Source organism: Malaya genurostris, chromosome 1 (genome assembly GCF_030247185.1).
Source record: "Malaya genurostris strain Urasoe2022 chromosome 1, Malgen_1.1, whole genome shotgun sequence".
In the NCBI taxonomy this organism is placed as follows: Eukaryota; Metazoa; Arthropoda; class Insecta; order Diptera; family Culicidae; genus Malaya; species Malaya genurostris.
Window position 1 is genome coordinate 46,606,335 of NC_080570.1, and position 27,022 is coordinate 46,633,356.

Below are 27,022 nucleotides of genomic sequence, written 5' to 3' on the forward strand. Positions count from 1 at the left end.
AATCAGTGTATAGACAAAAAACAGTGAAACATTGATTTTTTCTTCGACGACATATGAGGTTATTTTTCCGTGATTTTTTCATTTAAACGACCAAAAATGCTATGTAGTTTTCGTTATTGATTGTTCTCCGTTTCTCAAACGTGTCGATAAAGATTACATCATGTGCATCCCAAAACACTGAGGGCATAACCTTTCCAGGAGACTGTTGAGCCTTCGGACCCTTCAAACGTGGTTCACTGTCTCCAGTCCAATCAGCTGATCGTTCATAGTGAATAAGTGAAGTGATGGATCCATGTTTCATCCATTGTCACATATCGACACAAAAAATCCTTATTTATTACTTATAAACATGGCCAAACACTACTCTGAAGAGAGTTCGTATAACACAATTTGGAAGCCATGCTACTTATTGAGTGATGTGTTGAAAACTCAAAAAAATATTCTAAATCGGGCTTAAAACTGCACCAATTTCTCGGTTATGTTACACATCATTATTACATTATAAATTTTACAGGTGACACAAATTCACATATCACATGTGAAACATGTGTCAAAACAAATGTAAAAATGTGTCATTTTTTATGCTCGAAAATGTCGGTCTCAGTAGCCGTAAATTTACCCGTTTTTTTCTAGGTGTGTAGTTGAAGACAAATCAAACCGACTTCAGTTATGCCTAACGCTCGTATCCGCACTGTGTTTTACAGTATTGTACTGCATTTTCGACCCAAATACAGCGTTCTGTTTTTTACCCTCAAATGTACTGTATTTTAATTTGTACTGTATTTTTACACTGACATGCACTGTATTTTTCACACAAAAAAATAAACCTTAATTTTGAACCTTTAACGAATCGAATTTCGATTTGTGGCAGTACAAAACGTCAGAAAGAACAGTGAAAACAAATAACGAATATGAATGTGAATGTAAGTACATGCAAACAACATTTTTTTCATAAATCATTCTTGTACAGAGCGCATCATAACAATTTAGCGAAATTTTTATGGTAAAAAAAGGAAACTGTCTCAACCAAAAACAAAATATACACTAAATCAAAATCATCATAAAAATATCCGCTTCTCAGAAAAAGTTTGATGAATAATTTGTGCATTTTTTTGGTTTTAGTCTGACTTCAAAATTCCCTTAAAAGACGGCTTCACTTGATCTAGATTACTGTGAATTTCACACAGCGAAAAGTGCACAAATCAAATCAAAAAGTTCTAGATTTGCACTAAACTAATACTTATCTTCGATTTGCGAGCAAAAAAACCTAATAGTTCTTTAGAAAACTTTTAGAGCCATTAGAACGGCTGATTTTGTGTGATGCTCTCCACCGTTGTCCACTTTTCGTTGTTTTTTCACCAATGCAAACAACTGGCAGCTGTGACGTAATTGCTCTTGCCGGAAGCGAAACTAGCTTTGCAAATGACACAAAATACATCTGCTCGCAGTGGCGACAGAATCCAAACTGATCCAATTTTTGTTAAGAGGTTTCTTTTTACGTGATTTCGTTTGTAGATTTTTCACTAATGGGCGGTCCTAACGGCCATAAAAATAACCTCATAAAGAATTTTAATTTCGATTATTTCATTTCGCATTTGCATTTCATAGAAAGAAACTTTCAGGATGCTGTACGGGATTCATTCCTGCCTTTCAGAAGGACCAAATTGTGGAACTCACTACGATTTTAAGCACTGTTCGGAACATTTTTCTCGAACGATTTGTTGTACAGCAGCAGTTATTTTGTTCTCTTCCTTAGAACGCGTTCTGATTGACTGGTGTAGACATGGGTCAAATGAGACAGGTTTTTCAATAGTGTACTATTGAAATACTTCAATGCTATACACGTTTAAGTTGAAAAATTTCGATTCTATTCGTAGTTAGATTATATAAATCCTTTCACAGATCACTGAGCTATGAACTTTAAAAATACAAGAAAGGCAAACGCGCCTCATGAATTATTCTCTTTGATACTCGTTTATACCAAACATTTCAGAATAGTTTAATTTTGAATTATTTGAGATTATGTCACACAACTGATAATTTTATCATAAAATTGTGATCATATTTCCGATAGCATGTAGCAAAAATTATGTTGATTCGTTAGATACAACAAGAGATATTCACGATCAAAAACTACTCACTCTCTCAGAGGGTAAATTTTGAATAGGCGCCCCATAGTAAAGTAAGTCGTATTCACGACAAAAAAATGATATTCGAATACAACTGTGTGATGAAAATTGCGAAAAAGCTACCACAGATACGGGATTCGAACCCGTAACTAGCTCTTATTCGGGGAAATTGTTTTATCAATTAAGCTACTCTGCATATCAAACACACGAAAAGAACAGACGAATTAAGGGACGGGTAGGGTCTAACACTTTTGAAAAATCATTTATTATTTTCTTTATATTTTCTTATGGTATTTCAATTTCCAATAGGCTTGAACATTTCAAGAATTTTCTGTGAAATTTTCAAGCCTATTGGAACGAAACTCTGGAAGTTATGGACCTTTATCTATGGCTATCTCATTCTACAAAGAAGCAAGAGTTCGTCGCACAGGCTCAAGATTTCTACTTCGATTGACTTCAAAACTTGACAAAATATTCTTGAAATGTTTCGTTATAATAAATTATAAAAGAAAAAATATGATCTCTTGAAAATATTAGACCCTACGGGCCTTGGAAACAATTAATTACCCCCTGGAGTAATTAATTGTTTCCATTGATTTTATAGACAAAAACCTTTAAACGCGTTTTCCTCGAAAGCAGGTTTTGAGAGTCCGTGTCCATTGTCATTCAAAAACTACCGCACCAATTTTTTTCAAATTTTGCACACACTTTCTACATATAAAAAACCAGACTCCCACGTTTTCCTTTTCGTCGTTTGTTACTTTGGTTTAACAGCTACAAAATGGCGGATTTTCTCGTGAAAAATCCTAGTTTTCTCTTTGAACAACCACCAATAAGTTAAAAAAAAATCAAACAGAAACGTTGGGGTCTAGAAAAACTTCTTCTCTAACTATGCTGCATTCATTTGTTCAGTTCTGATTGGTCTGCGCTGAGATACAGTGGGCACCGCAAATCATGATTTTTAAGAAGCGTTCTCGAAAAGCTTCAAATCGTTTTATGGCACTTTTTGTCTTGCTGTCTACCAAAAACCTACCTCTAGCATGCTACGCGTAGGACTGAAATGTTAGATATAATTTTGCTTCTATTTATAGATTCGCGTGCTTCCAACAGATTCGCTTTTGCATCGATTGACCAATCAGAGCGATGCTTTCCCTTTGATATATCGCTTACCCCTTCAAACCCGTCATCCATGGAAGGGAAATCCGATATGCCGGAGATTTTTATCAGACAAAATAGGACACTGCTTGCTATTAATCAAAATTTCAATAATTTATAATTGAAAATCATTCATAATTGACATTCAAATCGAATCTTAGAAATATTTCCAATCAAATAATGTAATAATAATAATAATTGATACGAAACATACTGAGCTGTAAGTGTTTAAAACCTGACCACATTTCTACGTGTATTTTGCCTTGAGTTTCTAATTTGCACCCCTATATAGAAAATAAAGATGTGTTCCACATCAAAAAGGATCCTTCTCCAACTTTTCCAGCGCCCATTCACCAAATGTTAGACTTTGTAAGTCGATTCATGAATAAATTATAGACCAAACTGAACAAGTTTGTCAACGACACAAGATAACACTGTCAGAAATAGTGGTTTCAAAAAAAAGGAAAAAATAGGTCATTCGTTCACTATTCACGCCATCGTCCAAAGATTCGGCATCGTATTTACAGATGATGGTTTCGTTGATGAGAATATTTAGCCGTTGTTAAGCTCGGTCTCAATAGTGCAGGAATTGGTTGGGATCGGTGTAAAAGGCGTACCGTTATCCAAGGGGGTAAATTGCTTCCTATACAGTTTGTCACAATATTGGCATGTGGCCAGTTGACAGCCGTAGATGACAAGTTATAAACATGAAAACCGTGTGTCCTTGCAGAAAGTCACATGAGAAGAAATAGGCTTCCATAAAGTATATGTTTTGAAATAGTGCATATTGTAGTACTTAATAAATTTAATGAAGATAACACTATTGGTTTTATTCAGTTGGAATGCACCTGTCTTAGATCGAGTATAAGTTTCTCGTATCAAAGATCGAATGCAAGTATTTTTTCGGGTTGCCGTCGGTCCCTTTTGTTGGATAGATTTACTTTTCTTTGTTTCTGGCGATTCGGCCGTAAGTGTTTTATTTTGTCGACAGCGTCAAACGAAATATAAACACAAACTGCCTTTTATTTTCGTTGATCTCTTTTTTTTTTTTTTTTTTTTAATAACTATTTATTGGAATATGAGTTAAAATTAAATTATTAAGATTTAAATTGGGTGTTCAGCCACAAGTGGTGACTTTTCAGCCCTGTTATATATATATATATATGATTTGGTTATTACCATGAAGACATCATTTGCTTCCGCAATTCTGAGATTTTTGTGTAGGGAAAATTCTAAACCTACTTGTATTGTGTAATGGGGAAAAGGAACTTATATACTAACTTACTAACTAATACAGAGAGCGAATCGATTCAATTGAAGATTGCATCGATTTTTGTCGGAATTTGCTTATAATATTATGTGACATTACATCTAATGGTTCTATATTTGTGAGTCTGTGTAACTCATTTGTACTAAACCAGGGAGGACGCTTCAGAATCATTTTCAGAATTTTATTCTGAATCCTTTGAAGCGTTTTCTTCCTGGTGGAACAACAGCTTGACCAAATTGGTACCGCATAAAGCATGGCTGGTCTGAAAATTTGTTTATAAATTAACAATTTGTTTTTTAGACAGAGCTTAGAATTTCTGTTTATAAGAGGATATAAACATTTAATATATTTATTACACTTTGCCTGGATTCCTTCAATGTGATCCTTGAAAGTGAGTTTTTTGTCATACGTTAAACCTAAGTATTTAGCTTGATCAGACCATGTCAATTCCAAGCCATTCAATTTGAGAATGTGATTATTGTTTGGTTTTAGAAAAGAAGCTCTTGGCTTGTGAGGAAAGATAATTAATTGCGTTTTTGCTGCATTTGGTTTAATTTTCCATTTTGACAGATAATCACTGAAAATATTTAAACTTCTTTGTAGGCGACTGCAGATCACTCTTAGATTTCTACCTGTGGCTAACAGACTTGTGTCGTCACAGAATAGCGATTTCTGACAACCAACGGGTAGATTTGGAAGATCAGAAGTGAAAATATTATACAAGATTGGAGCTACACTCGAACCCTGCGGAACACCGGCTCGTACGGGTAGCAATTCAGATTTACAATTCTGATAGCTAACCTGAAGAGTACGATCAGTTAAATAATTTTGAATCATTTTGATCAAATAAATAGGAAACTGGAAATCAGACATTTTTGCTATTAAACCTTTGTGCCAAACACTGTCGAATGCTTTTTCTATGTCTAGAAAAGCAACTCCAGTGGATAACCCAGAAGATTTATTTGATTTTATCATGTTCGTTACTCTGACAAGTTGATGAGTAGTTGAATGTTCATGACGAAATCCAAACTGCTCTGGTAAAAAAATTGAATTCTCATTTATATGAGTCATCATTCTTAACAAGATAATTTTTTCAAAAAGTTTACTGATAGAAGAAAGTAAACTAATTGGGCGATAACTTGATGTTTCTGCTGGGTTTTTATCAGGTTTTAGGATAGGAATTACTTTAGCGTTTTTCCATCTTTTTGGGAAGTAAGCTAATGAAAAACACTTGTTGAAAATTTTAACCAGGAGTCTCAAGGCAACATCGGGAAGATTTTTAATAAGAATATTAAAAATTCCATCATTACCAGGAGCCTTCATGTTTTTGAGTTTCCTAATAATTGATTTAATTTCATCAAAATTCGTCTCAATAATGTCATCGTGTGATAACACTTGGGTTGAAATATGATCATACTTCAGTGCGACTTCATTTTCAATAGGACTCACAACGTTTAAATTAAAATTGTGGACACTCTCGAACTGCTGAGCAAGTTTTTGAGCTTTTTCACCATTTGTAAGAAGTATTTGATTTCCTTCCTTGAGAGCAGGAATTGGTTTCTGAGGTTTCTTAAGAACCTTAGAAAGTTTCCAGAAAGGTTTAGAATATGGTTTAATTTGTTCAACTTCTTTAGCGAAATTTTCATTTCGCAAAAGAGTAAATCTATGTTTAATTTCTTTTTGTAAATCCTTAACTATGTTTTTCATAGCAGGATCACGAGAACGTTGATATTGTCGTCGACGAACATTCTTCAACCGAATGAGCAGTTGAAGATTGTCATCGATGATAGGAGAATTTAATTTAGTTTGAGCTTTGGGAACTGAAAGATTTCTAGCTTCGATAATATAATGATTCAAATTATCAATTGCTGTGTCGATGTCCGCAGAATTTTCTAAAATAGTTTCATGATCCACATGATTTTCAATGTGAGATCTGTAATCCAACCAATTAGCTCTATGATAGTTGAAAATAGAACTAATTGGATTAATTATAGCTTCGTTGGAAAGTCTGAATGTTACAGGAAGATGATCTGAGTCAAAATCAGCATGAGTAATCGGTTCACTACAAATGTGACTTTGATCTGTTAGAACCAGATCAATTGTAGACGGGTTTTTCACGGAAGAGAAACAAGTAGGATTACTGGGATGAAGAACTGTAAAGTAACCAGCTGAGAGTTGATTATGAAGTATTTTACCATTACTGTTATTTTGCCTACAATTCCACTGGACATGCTTAGCATTTAAGTCCCCTATTACGAAAAATTTCGATCGATATCTTGTAAGTTTTTGCAAATCGCCTTTAAAGAAATTTAATTGTTCGCCGGTGCATTGGAATGGCAAATATGCTCCAGCGATGAAATAATAAATTCCATGAATGGTTTCAACTTCGATTCGCAAGCTTTCAATAACTTTAGTATTGAAAGAAGGTAAAATTCGATGTTTAATTTGCCGTTGGACAAAAATGGCAACTCCACCACCAATTCCAGTAAACCTGTCAAATCGATGAACCACATAATGTGGATTACTTTTCAATTTTACATTTGGTTTAAGAAAAGTTTCTGTCACAATGGCAATATGAATTTTGTGAACTTTGAGAAAATTATAAAATTCATCTTCACTCGATTTCAAAGATCGAGCATTCCAATTTAAAATATTCAAATAATTATTTAATATCACTGTTAAATTTTAAATTCATTATAATTTTATTTGCAAATTTCCATCCGATTTGAAATGCTTCAAAAAGTGATGAAGTCGAATTCATTTGGTTGATCATTTGAAAAAGTTGATCTTGTAGGTAGATCATTTTATTTTCAGTTATATCGCCTAAATCGACTTCATTTAAAGAAGCGAATGGCATTGAAGGAATATATGTAGGTAGACTGCCATTAGAAGAAGATGATTTGGCCGGTCTACCTATTAATAAATTGTTTTCGTTAGAAGAAGAACTGCAAGGCGGTCCTGTGTTTTGATTATTTACATTAGAAGAAATAGGAGATAGATTTCTACCTAATATACCAGCATAACTGACATTAGAAGAAGATGATGACGAGATCGATCTACCTGTCAATAAATTGTTTTCGTTAGAAGACGAATTGGCAGGTGCCTTAGAAGAATTTTCAGGTATATTCTGTAAATTTAAGGTCGTTGATTTGACTTGTTGTCTAAGCGAACGAGCGTTTAAAATTTTTTCCCTGACAGGACATTTCAAATAATTGGATTTATGATTTCCATTGCAATTTGAACATGAAAATTTATCAGTGGTTTCATTCATTGGACAAACGTCTTTCGAATGCGATTTACCACAATTCAAACACCGTATATCCATATGACAATTTTTGGTTCCATGACCGAAGCCTTGGCAACGACGACATTGCGTTAAGTTAGCAATACGATTATGCCGTTTATAATGTTCCCAATGAATTTTAATGTGGGAAATGAAACGTACTTTTTCTAAAGTTTTCAAATTGTTTACATCACTTCGATTGAAGTGTATTAGGTAAAGTTCATGGGAAATTCCAGAGCGTGGTTTAGAAGTACCATTCGCTCTTTTTTTCATAAGTATTACTTGGGAAGGGGCAAAACCAAGCAATTCTTTTAGTTCATTTTTAATTTCATCAATACTTTGATCATTTGATAATCCTTTCAAGACAGCCTTGAAGGGTCTGTCTGATTTTATATCATATGAATAAAATTTATGAAGTTTTTCGGACAAATATCGAATAAGACGTTCGTAATCTTCCAATCCATCCACCAAGACTCGACATTCTCCTCTTCGTCCGATTTGAAATGAGACTTTTACTTCCGGGAGAAAAGTAGAAAGCTCAGTACGGAATGCTTTGAAGTCGGAAATCATCACCGTCACTGGTGGCATAGATTGATGTTTCTTCCCAGAACGACAAGGGTCCATTTTGGGAATTTTTGAAGAATTTTCTTCTATGTCGCTACAATCGGATTCAGGAAGAATCTCGTAAATATTGTTAGACGGCATAGGATCAACGGAAGGGAAATCCGTCCGTTGTCTTTTATTTTTACATTCAGATTCTATAAGATCGTGAATGTTATTAGAAAAATGTTGAATAACGGATTGTGATTTATTCCGTATTGAATTATTTTTAGCCTTAGGCTTGTTGCTTTTCCGGTTGGACGCAGGCATTTTTGAAATTAATGAAATTTTAAATTAAATTAACTAGGCTAAATTAGTCTTCGATTAGACTCCTAGCTAGCCTTAAAAAAGGCTGATTAATTTCTTAGTCACTCTAATATCACTCTTTGTATCACTTAGTCACTCTAATATCACTCTTTGTATCACTTAGTTAGTGATTCAGGTAGCCTTGAAAAAGACTGAAGCCTTGAATCAATGAAACTCTAGGTAGCCAGAAAAAAATTCCAGGAGCCAAGAGCTATACGCGTGCGGTGCGAACGACTGTTCAACACCGACTGTTCGTTGATCTCTAATTGTCAGTAATACAGGTAGTTAAAGGTACGTATGGTAATAAATGCTGAAATATTCTTCAATTTTAATCAACTGCCTAGAAAGAAGTAACTGAAATCAATGATGAAACTGGTTGTGGATCAAATTTAATATAATGTCAGGACGAACAATTGTAGTTCGGTCCAATAATAATTGTCAAACATGAGCTTAATGAGTCATAACAAAACACATCAATGAACATTTCTTTCTTAATTCCTTTTGAATAACCCACGATCTCTGATACTAATTATCTGAGGCCCTTCATAAAAGCTTTCTAAAAGCCAGGAAATAAAGTACTCATATTTCCATATTTTGAAAAAGCTCTTCGACAAGTCCACTTACCGGTCGGTCGGTAGCACATTCGTCCTTGGAAAAGGTGAAACACCTCGGTTCGAGCCAGTAACCTCCATTGATGGACGACGTTTTCTTCTTGCTCTCTTCAGTTCAACCCGGTTCGGTCCGGTGACTAAAGCTAAATCCGGCCCCGTTTGAAACTCTATAGCATCGTTGTGTTGCTTTTAATCAACAATCAACGAACGGAAGCCGATAAGCTGCGAACAAAGTCCCCCCACAACTGTCGGAAGATATTAAATCTCCCCGACCGAGTGAACGTTGGTGGAGAATGGAATACTAATATGAGAACACATTTGTGCCGGCCAGGATTGGAGGCCGGTCCGGGCCCAGGTCCGGGTCCTGGTGGAAATGTAAGAACGTAATAAACAAAGCTTAATTAATAGGTGCCAATGGATGAAAAAGTGTCGTGTTCGGCGGTTCCATTTGAAATTCGAGGTATTTTTGGGTGCTGAGCAAATAGAAAGAAAACAACGCAATAACCCAATGGGAAAACCCAACCGTAGGCACAGCCAAAACTAGCTTTTCATGAATCTCATACCCACTCGCCCGTAGATTGGTAATCAAGCTAGGCTTGCACCGAATTCAGGGTTTTTTTTATGATATCCGTCCGTTGTTTGGTTACGATTCCAGGATGCGTGTGTGTTTTATAAATCGGAACTAGTTCAAGGTAGCACCGATATTAAGAGTCCACAAAATCGGCAGGATTGTCTTTGTGAATACGAACAAAACAACAATAAAAAGAAACCGTGTTATTTTATTACGATTCGTAACGATTGGTTATATCTGAAACGGTAGATTCTACAAGGAGTGCTCTATCTTCGCCACCGAAACACTATCGTTGCCTACGATAGTGTGGGCCAACAGTTCAATAGCCATTTGCATTGGTAGTCATCCGCTCTCAGAGGTGAGTTTGTGAAACTATTCGTGGTTCAGGATCCCAAGCTGATTTGTTTTGTAGTATTATTTCGTCAGGAAGGTAAAATGGAATCGTTTTAAAGTACCAATAAATAAGGATATCAATGACGATGAGTGCAAAGTGCAATCACGAATACTGTTTCCAAACAGTTCGTGCTAGAGTGAAAACAATCAACAAGCTGTTTCTGATATACCATAAATGCACTCCAGTTATTGCATGGAAACAGTCAATTCTGGCAGTTAAGCACGTTAGAAAGCTGTCGTGGTTGTATTTTTTTTTTTGGGTAATGCTTATTAGTACAGCAATTAGGATTTATGCAGTGGTATGCTAAACGTACCTAAATAACAATTACTTCCTTATTACCCAAAGCATACTATTTTGTTTGTTGGGTTTTAGCACAAAGAACAGATATCCAAGTAAGGATTTCAATTTGTGTAAGAAATTTAACGGTCGTTTTAAAAAAGCAATCACCAAGTAGTAATTATCCTGTAGAGGCGCTTCGAGCAGCCCAGTAATCCCTTATGGGCTCTTGCGTTCGAGCTTTCATGCGTGGTAATTCATGTGTGCAAAGTCGTGCGCAACGGTGATTTTTGACGGATTTTTACACAGCTTTTTTGAAAAAGTTTATACTAGCTTGGATGTCTGTTCTCTGTGGTTTTAGTTTGCACGAAGGTGTTAAGAATGGAACACTTTCTTTTGTGAACAAATTTTTATTACATGGGTAAAAATTTATTAAACTTTGAGTAAAACTAATTTAGAGTGAAATGTTTACATGCGAAAAAATTAGTCACAATCCGTCGAAGTGTCGATTTTCAAGCAAAAAGTGGTTTGATTAAAAATATTAGCATGGTCGTGGAAAATTCTAGTAGGTACAAGAGAGAATCGGTAATTCCTGTGCAGTAAAATTTTTCAAGGAGACCCAAACGACTCTGCGCCGTGCTGGCCGGGGAAGAAAGGTGAAGTAATGTCACCATATGAACGCACTTCAAATACAATCCGAATCTTTTGATTCGGGACGTGGCCAAAGAAGGTCGATTCTTCTGTGCGGTTCAACCGGCAGACAACGAAGTAGGACCGCAGAAACCAGTCAGAATTTTTGATGTGGAACACATCTTTATTAGAGGTGCAAATCACAAACTACACGTAGAAATGTGGTCAGGTTTTAAACACTTACAGCTCAGTCAGTTTTGTATCAATTATTAATATTATTTCATCATTTGATAGGAAATATTTCTACGTGTTGATTTGAATGTTCATAGCCATGTATTTTGAATTGTATATCATAGAAATGTTGATTAATAGCTAGCAGTGTTCTATTTTGTCAGCAAAAAATCTCCAGCATACCGGATTTCCCTGCCATAGTCGACGGTTTTGAAGGACTAAGCGATGTATCAAAGAGAGAGCATCGCTCTGATTGGTCAATCGATGCAAAAGCGAAGCTGTTGGAAGCACGCGAATCTATAAATAGAAGCGAAATTAAAGCTAACGTTTCAGTCATATTCCTAGCATGCTAGAGGTAGGTTGTTGCTAGACAGCAAGACAAAAACGTGCCATGAAACGATTTGAAGCTTTAAGGGCTGATGCCAGTTGTTAGCGTAAAACCGTGTCGCTCGCTGTGCGTATTACATTTCTCTCCATGCTCTCTCGTAAATGTGTAAAATGACTCTCGATGTGGCCGAGTGGCCAAGAAAGTTTTGATATTTTCGGTTACAAGTTTGACTACATCACATAAAATCCAATAAAGCTACCGCTTGTTTGGCAGCCTTGATGAGCCGATTTTATTTCTCTCTTATGTTTCGTTACGTTACCAGGGAACTAAAATGGCGCCGACATAGAAATCGACTTACCTCCATAAAAATAACTTTCACTTAATTTTCATCGCGACAACATATATGTTTTTATGCACTAATCGCATCTAAACTAAATTATCTAGAATAGATTTTTGATCCATGCTTTTGAAGGCGAGATTTTCAATGAACAAGTTGAAAAAGTTGAAAGTTGCCGTTTTCAGCTATGCAACTCTTCCTTCAGAAAAAAGACTTTCCTGACCGCTAAAGTCAAACAATCATTCTGAAATTTCCACAGAATAATCTAAACTAAATTTCTAAGAGATTGTCTGGTGGGTTTTTTTATATTCGCCACCGTTTCTGAGAAAATCAGATTTGAAGCGTGAAAATAGCCATTTCAAACGCCCTAAAACACACTGGCCTCAGCCCTTAATTAGTATGCTCTGATCTTGTGTCATGCAAGCTCGGAATTCCATGTTATGTCGTTTTCCCATGAGAAATTGACAACTACCTCTGGATAAATTTTGAGTGCTTAAGATTAATTTCTAATTATGGGGACGGGTACAGCGTGATGGGTAAGTCGATGCCTTTCACGCAGCCTGCCTGGGTTCGATTCCCATCCCCGCACATAGGGTCAGAAAAATTTTCTGGCCCGAAGAGGCGAATGACCTTAAGGTTAAAACCTCTATAATCGAAATAAAAAAAAAAAAAATTTCTAATTTATATTAGATGAACTCGATTGATAATGAGAAATAGTTTATCGCTTTAACCGAAATCGCAGAATGGTAGAGAAACTTAACGCTAAAAAACTGCTTGCATAAAAAACTTGAATACAAGCTTGGTGAAGAGAAGCTTAATTATCGAAATCGCAAGTATGTACAAAGATATAATTGCATATATTTGGGCTAATGGTGTAATTTCGTTGGTCATAAAACAAATGCAAATCAAGACAAACGATGTTCGGTGTTGGTTCGGATTGATTGAACTTTTGGATTGTAGATCATTAGAAATTTTGGTTGCCTTGTTCCACATCAACGACTCGAACAACCCATGGGGCTGATCCTTGTAGTTTTTTATAAACAATTTAAAAACTATTATATTACTTGTCAAAAGAGGCATAGTTTATAGCTGTCAGAGCTGTTAAATGTCACTATCAACTAGCAACTTTGCAGGACGAAGATTGGAAAGTTTATGTCACTGGACTGCTGCCAACCAGACTCTACCATTCATCATATATTGAGTGTCTGCAGGTTTTTACAGATTTTCGAGTATTTTTGCAGATATTGTACAGATTTCCGAATCTTTTACAAACAGTTAGCAAACTTTTGAGACTATATTCGGCCGTTTGTTTTGTACGCTAAATTTACGAAGAGGAGCCCTTTTCTGTGGAGCATTTCGCTTTCTTTAGACATTTGAAAATTTGGAAAATTTTATGTGCACCAAAAATTTTTAAAGCTCTATATCTGCAATCTGAAAGCTTATATGTTGTAAATCAATCAGAAATCAGTTTTTATAATGCACACCAGCCATAAATAAGCATTATCTATGAATAGCCATATATTTTGCCAAAGTCGGCCTTAACTCAGTCTCAATTGCGATTGAAATGCCAATTAGCGATTATTTGTTGTCATAATACGGCATTAGTGTGTGCTTATTGGTTATCGGGGCAGCTACAGGAAATGACTATGCTCACCAAGGTTTGAACTTCAATCCTGTTTAATGAACAAATAGCAGCTTTCAAACGAGCCTAAGTTTGTTGGAATCGATTCCGCCATCTCTGAGAAAATTTAGCAGTAAAAAACAACATAGTAGGTTTCAAACCGTCCTACACACTTTAATTTTATTGCTGAATCTCGGCGAAATTTTCGAAGCCGGTAACCGTCTCGGCAAAATGTATTGTAGAATCTCGGCAATCCTGAATTTAGTAACTGTCAATTATTGTCAAGCTTGCCAGCAGTAATTTTGCTGTTTTTTTTTTCGATTATAGAGATTTTAACCTTTTTAAGGTCATTCACCTCTTCGAGTCAGAAAAGCTTTCTGACCCTATGTGCGGGGTTGGGGATCGAACCCAGGTGGGCTGCGTGAAAGGCATCGACTAATTTTGCTGTTAGCTCGGCTAAAGCGATCGGGATCGAATCATGGATTTTCGAGTGGTCAGTAATCGAACGTAGGAAGGATTTTGCATTATTATTGCATGAAATACTGATCATAGAAGATAATTTTGGGGAAAGAGTGTATTTTATTAATGCTCACTTCAATTCAAAATATAACATGCAAAACCCCGAAAAGAAATATCACAGATAAAAACATTCTGTTCTGGTGCTCCTACCTTGAAATAAACAAATATTCAAAAGTATATACAAAAAGAATATTTTGAATCCACTTTGCTTTTCGCACAATACTAAAATATTTTTCTTTTACCCAATTCGTATATATTTTTCAGCTCCACGAGAAATAAGCATTCGTTTTGACATTACCAGTTACTGATGGCAGTTAAATTTGCGATACAGTTTTCATATGAAAGTGGCAAGTCGTGTCGTCGGTCGATTTCTAACCGTGATTAGGAATGTCGGATTTTTCGAATTACTCGATTATTCATTAATCGATTGAAATCTTCAAACTAATCGAATAAATCTCAATCGATTATCTGGGTTATTAATTGATTACTCGATTTTTTATTCAATTATTGTAATTGATTTTTTTAAAATACTCGATTACTTTAATAATCGAATATTAGTTTTAAACTAATCGATTTTACTCGATTATCAGAGTTATTAATCGATTACTCGATTAATCGATCGATATTACAACATCTCTAACCGTGATGGCAAAACTAGTGAAGCAACTCCATTCAGAAGTGTGCGCGTACGAAGAACGGCACCCCTCCGCGTCGAAATGGATTTCGCTCGGCATTTTTTTGGATTCCGGAAGGCCGACTATCCTGAGCGACAAGAAGCTCCTAAGGAAGCTGAGGAGGAAGACTTTCTTTTTTTTACATTCAATTGCTGAAGGCACAGTAATTAGTCAATCTCACCTCGCCGCTTTTTCCGAACATTCAGTAATGGTTATGCCGAACAGATAGTAAACTTTTTGCTGACAATTTCGGTAATAACTGACGTTTGTCAGATTTGGAGATTGCCGAGACTCCGCAATGTTATCTTTTGCCGAGATGATTACCGAGTAGCCGGCGGTGCAAATGTCGGCAATTATTTTGCCGAGATTCAGCAGAAAAAAATAAATGTATAGAATGGTCAAATATTACATAAGAAAAAATATATGGAGAGTTCATCATTACTGTCCTTACACGTTTATTAAAAATGACATTACTCTTTAGTAATGACACTTTTAATGTAAGCGGCGCTTATGGTTTGTTATACTTAGAATCTGTTCATATTGGAGCTCGTATACATGACCACTGGTTTGTGAGACAAGGACCGTTCACCACAGTAGAAATTAGAGGCAACCACAATTTTCAATAACAGCACCAAGGCATTATAAAATTCAATAAAAAAATTATCTTGAGCAAACCGAAAACAACACACTTTTTTGCTCATTGGACAGGTCCAACAGTTTTATCCAGTCCCGGAATCGATTCAGAATTCTCGGTTAATTTTTCAAAAGGGCGTATAAGCAAGTTACAGTTTCTCTTTGTTTACTTCTCTTCTATTAATTACCAAGCGGTTTCCACGTTTATCACTCAACTCTTTGCATGGAATGATACCTGAAACTTTCGACTTTCAAACAGAATAGTGATATCAAAGAAAATCTTTTTAATCACATCACAATAATCAAAAGAGAGAGTGATTAAAAAGAAACTGTCACTTGCTTATACGCCATAATGAAAAATCAACCGAGAATTGGTGATGATTTTGAAACAAAATACAACAACCGAGACAAATCTAATTGCCCTCAAAGCTGATTGTTGAATTTTAAATGGCATAACTGGATTTGTTTTCGATCATTCTGAGAAGTTTCGATTTTTTCTCCTGTCATCCGGTCCTCTTCTCCTCCGTTTAAGAATGATATCCGTAATAAACGAAAACCAAAACAAACTGCACTCGAAAATAGTGGCATGAATGAAAGAAAAGCATATCGTAAATTTCCAGAGCTTGCGAGATAAGACGAACGAAAGAAAGAAAGGAAAAAAAGTATGCACAAACACTCGGACCATTACAAGGCCGTTCCTCGAGGATGCTTACAATATAAGATGAAAGAAACGCTTTCAGTAAGAAGATACCTACTTGGCAAACAGCAGAATCTGTCAGTTTGGCACACATACGAGTATGGAATGGTAGGCTTCTAGGGGCAAGTAGTTTTGCATTTTTGATGAGTATTGATTTTTTTCGCAGTCCCTCAGTCTCGAAATTTTGCACCTTCAGTATCACCTCCGCGCAGTGTTTCTTTTTTTTTTGCCACGCCTGCCCGGCAACGACTCATGGTTCTAGGCCATGTTTACTTTAAAATTGTAAGAAGATATTGTATTTTTTCCAAGGCCACCGTCGATTTTTACGAAGGTAACAGGAAAAGCTTCTGTTTCTAGCAACATTTTCAACCTACGAAAGTTGAAAATATTTATCAAACAGTTTATGGTACAAAATACCACTGGGGGGGGGGGGGGGGGGGGGGGGGGGGGGGAAGACAATTGCCACATAACAAAACTATCTGCATAAGTGTAACATAATCTGATGATTGCTTCATTTTATCATGCTTTTTTTCGAGCTTCCTTGAAGCCATGAAACCAAAAAAACAAAAAGTGAGTCACTAAGTGTACCGCTTGGTTCCCCCCTTCCGAACCGGACTGAACAAAACTCGGCCTGTTCACTGAGCCTGACTCGGTGGGGACACAATCAAGTTTTGTTTGTCTGTAACAACCGTTGGTTTTGTGTATAGTTCCACTTCCGCACGTATTTGTTCGTAGTCGGCACGCGATCCTGCGTTTTTTTTTTTGGTTCAAACTTCATTCTCTAGAAGCCTGCCAAACAGCCGGAATCCCATGCCAGGTCAGGATTGCATGGGTGGAACATTAATTAATTTACTTTAGTAATAATCTCATCAAACAGTTTTCATGTTTGTCACCCTGCTCCTTGCGGTTCTGTTTCTGTAGACTGACTGACCTAGTATTATGTTAACATGATAATAGCAACAAAAAAGTTTGTCTGGAGTTTTGAAATTTATCACATTTCCGCATGGTTCAGTTGCATTTGTCGTGTTTTTGTCAGATTAGTTTTTATCATCTAGATGTAATCACGTTAAGCAGTTTTTGATGAACTTTGCACAGTTCGTCGAAAATGAACGGTTCAGATTGGCTTAACAGTTTTAGACTAGCTCTACTATCTATCCTTCTTCGGCTGAATCGTTTCATCATTGCTGCCAAATCCAGCTGAATAAGGTCAAACCCAAGAAAATTTTTGGCACATAAAGGGTACAAAATAATAAAAAAAGGCCATTCAATTTACAAATGCAAATGATCATAAAAAAGTTTACTTACTTTAAGATGAGTCATCCACTTCGATGCAGCAACAAAAATCTTTTTATGCAACTTTACTTTAATTTTCTGACATTTGTTTTTCAATGAACTAATCTTCAATTTGAATCATTCTCTTCTGGTTATTCGTCCATAAGTAGGATGGAACTGCACTAGAACAATTTACAGGCACTGGATACGAATTTTCCAAACAGTAATTTTTTGTGTCCTGCAAATTGCAAAATTATGAAACCGCATCAGAAACTGCACCAAAAAAACCTTTGAATGTATGTATAGCTGTAGTTGATAATGCAAGGCTACGCACAGCCAGATGAAATCACATGTGATTTTCTAGTGGAGGCTGCTTGTTGATACACAATGTATAAAATCGATTTTTTTCACCGCGGCGCTCAACGCGGCTCGACGGGCGATATTTATGCACTCCACTGCGAGCTGGAAATTCCTTTCATCGAATCTGTCTCGTTTGTAAGTCTGATGTCTTTATCTGAGCTCGGCGTTCGATTTGTTGCGACTTCAGGTCCAAACAATTAACAAACAAAATTTCAGATCCTCAATTTTCACACACACACACGCACACACACACAACACTTCGAAAAACTGTATGGAAACTTGATTCAGTCCGAACACGCCAGAAGTAGAAAAAAAAACTTTGTTTGCTGTACTGGCCACAACACAACTAACACATGCGGTACGATCAGATGTTTGCAGAAAACTGCGGTTCTTTGTCGTACTCGTCGATGGTGTGGCACACTGACAGCAGCCAGCCACGAACGGCACTCCACTATTGCTTTGTGGGCGCAGAGTGTGTGTGTATGATATACGCAGGGGGCGCGGACGGTGTCTCGATTGCGCTAAGAGAACTTCCGACGATGCGGTGAGGTAAAAACGAGAGAAGAGTTTCTATCTGCCGGTTTTGTTGCGATAGCTAAATCCAATCAGAGCAGAGCTACTGTCCTGACACAGAGAGAGAGAGAGCGCGCACGTTCCAAAACTGCACACTCGGCCAAATGACGGACACCGGTTCGCTCGAGACCACTAACTTAAATTTTGCTTGATGTCCGAAACTGGAAAACTGATCACATCACGAATAACCTGCCGATACCCGCCAGCACCGACCGACGAATGAAACGTCAAGAGGATTCTTGTTTTGGTCATTTTGGTATCCAACACGACAGCAAAAACACCAATAACAATAACAACAACGGCGTCAGACCATATCAAGCCTCCTGTTTCATATGCGTTTGTGAGTGTCATCGCATTGTCGAAAGCCAGAGAGCGAAAGAGCCAAAAGCAAGGCTAACACCGAGACTTCATCATTGCCATTGACCATGTGCGAACTGTTGCAGTCCGCATAAATGACGGATGTGCCCCACCATAGCTGTCAACTATTTTTTCAAATATCTGAATTTGACGGAAAAATCAATCTGTACAATATCTATCTCGAATAATCTGTTTTGTGAGGACTGGTTTTGCGAGCAAAAAAAAGGTTGCTCCACCTTGTTAAACCCTATGAAACCAAACATAAAAACTGCACTGAAATGAAAATCTTATTTATATTCATTAGATTTGTCATATGAATCATATGCAGAATATAATTCATAGAAATTATATGGAAACTTATAATCTTTATTTAATGTGTACGTAAAATCTAACTGGACGTTATCATAATGAAAGTTATAAAAATATCCCATATAATTTATATGGAAATCCGATGAAAGTCGTGAATAGTTGTGTCCTCGATATTCATCAACTGCTCCAGACCATTTTTTTCAGGAAGTTCCGCATCTCAATGTAATTTTAAATCGCTGACACGACACGTCGCTCATCCAACTTCGTTCAAGGATATGCGTTAACGGACCATGAAATATATATCCGGTACATTTCATTACTCATCTGTCTAGTAAGATTCATTTTTTTTATTTTCAGTCTCGGGATCTCACTTCTCTTTCGCAAATATCATGAGGTGCTCCCTTACCGAATGGAATACTAGTAAAGCTTGAATCCTCAAAGAAAAGTAGTAGTTGGCAATTATCTGCTATTCGTATGACCTTCATTGAAAGTTATATATATATATACTAGCTGACCCGTCGAACTTCGTCTCGCCCGATTTTTTTTTTGAATTTATGTTTTCGGACAGTAGAATCGTCAAACGCCTTATGCTGTTAATGTATCTTTCCATTATTTTACTGATCACTTGGCTGCGATGAATTAATCAAAAAATATTGTGAATATGTTAAAAGCTTTTGTTACGCAAAAATTAAGCGAATGCACCGATCGCCATATCATCTTTTGAGTGAGTGCATCGAACAGCGATTGTAGATCTCTCTCAAACTAATGGTTTCGACATATGGGATAAAAGTGAAGCAAAAATAGCTAAGATGATAACTTTAAATCGATTCTGCAAATTCGCTAGTCTGGTGATATTATTTAGTCGTGTTTGATTAATGTTCGTAGTGTGACAATCACAGGAACAATTTTCAGTTACTGATGATCACATTGTAGATACAATACGAACTGTTTAGTAAATCATTCTGGTCAGTCAGTAATTTTCTGACATATCAGAGACTCGGACGATTCGCATCGCTAAGTTCGACCCCTCTAGTAGAAGGTAAAAGTATAGACGCGAGAAACCTTCTTATTACCTAAGTGAACCTTGTTACGTCGAATTTTTCTGCACTTTATTTTCAAATCCTTACTCTTCCTTGAGTACTATGGCTCTACATTTTTTCATATTTTTTCTTCTCTCACAATCTCTAGTTAGTTTGACATTGTTTAAAAAACGAAAGATAAAATGGGTTATTCTTGAACATTCGAAAGTTCATGTCACCATTCTTTTAAATATTGTGTCTATTAACTTTTATATGAACACTGCATTCGTTTAATAGTTGTATCAATAGTCGTCTCATTAGTCGTCACATCATTTTGTTTAGTACCCCACCTACAATTAATGGTGGAGTTCGGTACTTAGAATCTATATCAGAAAGTTAAATATGATAATAATGTGCAATTCTTATGTTATAGCGGAGTGAACATGAGGAGTTATTGTATCAGTATTCAGCTTATCGTTCGAGTCAATGCATAAAATCTCACAACTAATGGTTTTCAATCCACCAGACTTTACCCGACGCGAACGAACTTCAGCATGCTAAATTCAAAGCAAACCTCTATGATTGATCTCATTATTTAAACAGCAACATCTTACCATTGATTCGTACAAAAATTGTTCTATTTATAAGGTGATTTGTTCAAATCACGCCTACGTTGGCCAACAATAATCATGTAATTGATTACATTGCACATTGCATCTTCTGGTAAACAGTATCAGAACTTTTGATCATGTTTACGGTATAGCTAGAACACTCATATGCGTTCCATCATTGAATCATTTGGCAATCAATAATGTTGATACCCAATTAAGCACGTGGCTCGAAATAACGAACCACATGAATTCACACAAAACAACTCGTTACGCGCCAAAAGATTCTTTCAACGATCTAGTATTCCTTTCTTCGACGGCCAAACACTTATGCAACTCGTTATGCGCCAAACACCTATCGATCATCTAGCAATCATTGGGGACTTTTTCAGTGGAAAATTCCATTGTCCATACAAAATAACTTTATTGGTTTTTCCCACTTTTCCGGTAAGTTTTCCTAATTTTTTTGATGTACGAACCCGGTGGGGGTAAAAACTGATCAAACAAAAAAAAAGCATCTCAATCCGTCCATCCGTTCTTACGTGATGCGATTACAAAGAATGATCTCTGCATTTGTATATATATATATATATATATATATATATATATATATATATATATATATATATATATATATATATATATATATATATATATATATATATATATATATATATATATATATATATATATATATATATATATATATATATATATATATATATATATATATATATATATATATACATATAAATTTTATAAAACTAGTCATATGGTATATATGAACCTATCTAAATAAATTCGAAGTGAATATAATATGCGCTTCATAAATTGTTCCAATGTATGTTGTGCGGATATCTAGTAATGTCTATAAGACGCGCCAATAAATTTGACTCAGACTGGAAATTTCATTCGTTATATGGAAATCCTGTAAAAATAACGTTAAGAAGAGTTTTATGTTTCATAAGATTATCTCATATATTTGACATGATGTTGAACACATCTTGTAACTATTATTGGAAATGCTAATAGTGCAAAATCATTAGAATATCATATAATGTGAAAAAGAAAATTTAGCTCAGTGTGGAAATTGGTATAAATAGCGATCTGTATAAAAATTGAATTATCGGTATTTTAAGAGAGTATATCTGTATTCCTGTATCGAGTACAAAATTCGGTTTAATAAATTCGGTTGGCTGTGCTGATCCTCACAGTAATCGACAGTCAATCAGCTACTCTAAATACGAAACTGCGTGTGCTTATCTACTGTCGGATTGATTTGTGGCTTCAATTCCTTTTAACCTTTATAACACATGGATCAATAGGTCCCGAGACTAAAGCAGAGATGGCGCTCGTAGTAATCCAGTAACCACGTCTTTCTAGAGTACTAACCTTTGCTTGAAACGGGTCAAAATTTTAAGTCGATCCGACCAGAAACAGCTGAGTTATCGAGGTTGGAGTAAAGTCGTTTTGTAGTTTGTTTAAAAAATGGAAAAAAAACCGAGTTTCGTGTTTTGATAAAACATTGTTTTTTAATGGATAAAAACAATGAAACAATGGATTGCAAAATGTTATCCGGACTCTTGTCCATCAAAAGCAAGTATTTGTCGGAGGTTCGCCGAGTTCAAACGTGGTCGTACCGACACAAATGACGCGGAACGCTCGGGTAGACCTGTGGAAGCCGTTACACCGGAAAATGTGAGTGAAGTGATAAAAATTATAATGAAAGATCGTAAAGTGAAGCTCCGTGAGATTGCTGAGATGACACAGATATGATATGGAAGTGTATTTACTATCCTTCATGAAAAATTGAGCATGAAAAAGGTTTTGTCCAAGTGGGTGCCGCGATTGAGACAATGCACCCTGCCACAAGTCGATGAAAACAATGACAAAATTGAACTTTGAATTGGGCTTTGATCTGTTTCCCCACCCCCATACTCGCCAGATTTAGCCCCCAGTGACTACTGGCTCTTTGCTGATCTTAAAAAAATGCTCCAGGGAAAAAGATTTGGCTCAAATGAGGAGGTCATCGCTGAAACTGAAGCTTATTTTGAAGCGAAAGATAGTTTTTTTTAAAAACATGGTATTGAAAAATTGGAAAAACGTTGGAACCATTGTATCACCCTAAAAGGTGATTATGTTGATGAATAAAAAAAAATTTGCAAAAAAAAATGTTGTTTCCATTGTTAGTCTCGGGACTTATTGATCCATGTGTTATCAACATTGCTAAAAATCCACTCTTTTTTGAAAAATGTTTCTCCAAATAAATTTCATGTTATTAGGAAAACTAAATAATCAAGTACACTTCATTTGTAGGGGAAGATGTTCGGTTGCTGGCACCCCACCGTAACTTTTGACAGAATGCAGATAGCGTCATTCCGACAAATGTCATATGTGTGTAATAGCAGCACGTTCTTTTTGTGCCGAATATCAAAGCAAACCGACGCTTGTACTTTGTGCTGCGCTTAAAACAAATTTTAATTGCGTGAAAATCAACACAAAAGTTTTTTATGACTTTTTTATAGTATCATGAATTGAAAAGTATCAATCGAAAAGGTGAGTGGATTGAATATTTATGAGGTGACATCGATCTATTTCGTGATTTAATACCGGATACAATCAAAATTTTTGCAACCCAATTTCTTTTTCGTCATTTTCAAAATGTCTACCGATTTCGGTTACCGGCACCCCATTTTTTTCGACCAATTGGGAAAAATGGTCAGTGATATGCAGAGATACCAAGTCTGCAAATTTGTCTGTCAATTATCAAATTTCTTAGTTAGCATGTAGACCATTTATTCTTTTTACAGACTTTTGAAATTTCGATTGTTTGCAGACATTCGTCAGAAATTACAGACTTTTGAAAATTGGTGCGATCTTTTTGTTTTCGCTAGCTAAACTTATTGTACAGGGTGATTTTTTAAGAGCTTGAGAACTTTTTTAAACAATAAAACGCATAAAATTTGCAAAATCTCATCGGTTCTTTATTTTAAACGTTAGATTGGTACATGACATTTACTTTTTGAAGATAATTTCATTTAAATGTTGACCGCGGCTGCGTCTTAGGTGGTCCATTCGGAAAGTCCAATTTTGGGCAACTTTTTCGAGCATTTCGGCCGGAATAGCCCGAATTTCTTCGGAAATGTTGTCTTCCAAAGCTGGAATAGTTACTGGCTTATTTCTGTAGACTTTAGACTTGACGTAGCCCCACAAAAAATAGTCTAAAGGCGTCAAATCGCATGATCTTGGTGGCCAACTTACCGGTCCATTTCTTGAGATGAATTGTTCTCCGAAGTTTTCCCTCAAAATGGCCATAGAATCGCGAGCTGTGTGGCATGTAGCGCCATCTTGTTGAAACCACATGTCAACCAAGTTCAGTTCTTCCATTTTTGGCAACAAAAAGTTTGTTAGCATCGAACGATAGCGATCGCCATTCACTGTAACGTTGCGTCCAACAGCATCTTTGAAAAAATACGGTCCAATGATTCCACCAGCGTACAAACCACACCAAACAGTGCATTTTTCGGGATGCATGGGCAGTTCTTGAACGGCTTCTGGTTGCTCTTCACTCCAAATGCGGCAATTTTGCTTATTTACGTAGCCATTCAACCAGAAATGAGCCTCATCGCTGAACAAAATTTGTCGATAAAAAAGCGGATTTTCTGCCAACTTTTCTAGGGCCCATTCACTGATTTGCAAGCGTTGCTCGTTAGTAAGTCTATTCATGATGAAATGTCAGAGCATACTGAGCAAATAATAATGCATGAAAATCATAACCTCAAAAAATCTGAGCAAATACTAATGCATGAAAATCCTAACCTCAAAAAAATCACCTTTTATTACCTGGGATCTCGGGTGATATGCAACACTTTGATTCTTTGGTTCTGTTTGCCATGGCGACTTCAAACAAATCGTCTGAATCATGGAAAAATAACGCTAATGCACTGATTAATGCCATTAAACGTTGCTTAGTGGATAAGAAGCCAATATATTCTACATGCCAATATATATCTCCAGAAAAAGTACTAAATTTAGTTCTTCAACAATAAATCAAATTTTTCATTTCATTTGAAACCTTATATTTGACATTTCAATGACAAATTTTTACTATTTGATATCAATATGTATTCTCGATGGGACTTAAGTGTAAAAACAGTTTAAATCAAAGTATTTTCATTAGTTTATATATATTTGCGTGACAACTAGACTGTAAGCGCCAGGTCAAATTAATATTGAGTGTAATAAATTTGAAATAAATCTTATGTTTTGTGGACGAAAATTAAGTGTAATGTCGTTAGGATTCAATATAATTTCTTTTAAATATGAGTTCAAGTCATTTACACTTGCAATTCAAGTGTCGAATCAAATGCGGCGATTTTAAGTGTAAAATACTCCTAAACAACGTACAACGTATCAGTGAAGAATGCATTAAAACAATTAGTTCATTTAATTAATGATCTCCGTGTAAGGAAACAAATAAACTTATTGTTTAAAGGAACCGTATCAAATGCATTTCTTTCAATTGGTACAAGTAAATCGTTTTACCTTTTTTAAAATATATATATATATAAAATCGGTATACAATTCGCTCAAACTAAAGAAAAATGTTCCGAGTGTCATTTATGTCAAAATTTTCAGTCGCTTTATCATCAAGTGCGTGAAACTCCTACTACTGGAATAAGGGTAAAAGTCGTTTACACAAAAATATCGATATCTCCGTTAAAAATAACGGCATTTAACAATCTTGTTGGATAGCTATTACCGTGCGAAATCTAAGTCTAAAAACATTTTTTTTTTCAAGTTCGGTGAGATAAGTAAATTTGTGTGTGAAAAAAAATTTCTTTATTTTTCTCGGAGATGACTTAACTGATTTCTACAAACTTAAACTCATATAAACAGTCCTATATCCCATATAAGTTTTCTGAATTTCATTCGGATCCAACTTCTGGTTCCGGAACTACAAGATGATATATGTAATGAAATTAAAATAATGTCACTAATTTTGCTAGTAGTTGGCTGAACCGATTTCGTCCATTCAACATTCAAACAAAAGGTCGTAAGATCCTATAAAAACTGCTTCAGTTTTTATCAGATCCAACTTCCGGTTCAGGAGATAAAGGGTGATTAGTGTATAAATTTCTCGGGTTTATCGGGTTCACAGATTTTGAAGAGTCGACGACCAAACAAAACTTATTTCAATTCTATCGGTATTCGGTTTTCTATCCCAGAAGACACCCGAAAAATTGATTTGAAACACACTACTATTTCTTTAAGATGGCTACATGGATTTTCAAAAATTTCGAATCTGATGAAATGGCGAATTTAACTGACTTCGGCTACACCGATTTCCGAATTCCGTGTCCGAAAGTATCGGGAATAGAGAAGCTAAAAGAAGGTGTATTGAACAAATTTAATAGACAAAAATTCAAATTGAAATAAACTTCTGGTCCCATACAAAATTGTTGAGTTTTATCCGATTCCGACTTCCCATTTTGATATTACAGGGTGATGAGTTTTTAAAATTCAATCCGTCATAGAAGATAACAATACCAAAAAATCTTCAAAGTTGGGCTTAAATCCTAACATCTTTTCATACTAATTCATGGACATTTTTTGGTTATGCTGGTCTCTGAATACCGTTTCTGGAATTACCATAAATAATGACAAAAACTTTAGAGAGGAACTCACCTCTACATCTCATGGAATGCTTAATCGATTGTCACATGTTTAGAGTTTCATGAAAACTGAATACAACGAAGAATATTCAAAAAAAAAATAATAAAAAACACATGCTGATTGATAAATAAAGGTATGATTGAAAAAAAGGTACTGATAGTTTAATTATTATTCAGAAACTACATGAATTTTCTTTTCAAATTTACAGACTCCATCGTGCCTGGTATGTAGAAGAATCGCTGTCTAGACTATTAAGAAAATAATAGAACAGTTAATCAGCGTTTCTTTTTATCATTCAAATCAACAGTAATTAGAAAAATAAAATTTTGTCCCTGAAAATAAAAAAGAAGTGTGATGTTAACAAACGAAAGCATAAGTTGAGAAAACCAGTCATTTGGAATTTGTTATCCTATCTTTCGTTTCAAACTAACAATTTTGCAAATTTAAAGCACTACAAATGTTGACATTATCAAAAATTCGTTCATTTTAAACTTAGTTTTAGAGTTCAATTTACTATGATAGTGTTTGTTAAGAATTTGACAAGAGTGCACAAGTAAAATATTTTATATTTTTTTTCTAAATA

General features: G+C 35.6%; 1 protein-coding gene across 4 annotated transcripts in view; it reads right to left on the minus strand.

Moving 5' to 3' along the window:
* Nucleotides 1–18,531, minus strand: part of LOC131438781 (tubulin polyglutamylase TTLL5) — an 87,377-nt gene extending 68,846 nt beyond the window's left edge. The window contains exons 1-2 of one of the 4 annotated variants that reach the window (XM_058609050.1): nt 17,872–18,531; nt 17,571–17,775 (exon numbers count right to left, since the gene is read on the minus strand). The gene's annotated coding sequence lies outside the window, so the exon portion shown is untranslated. Of the gene's footprint in view, nt 1–17,570 lie in introns of all 4 variants that reach the window. The other 3 variants (XM_058609041.1, XM_058609068.1, XM_058609059.1) reach the window with 3 other exon arrangements.
* Between the last annotated feature and the right edge of the window lie 8,491 nt (nt 18,532–27,022).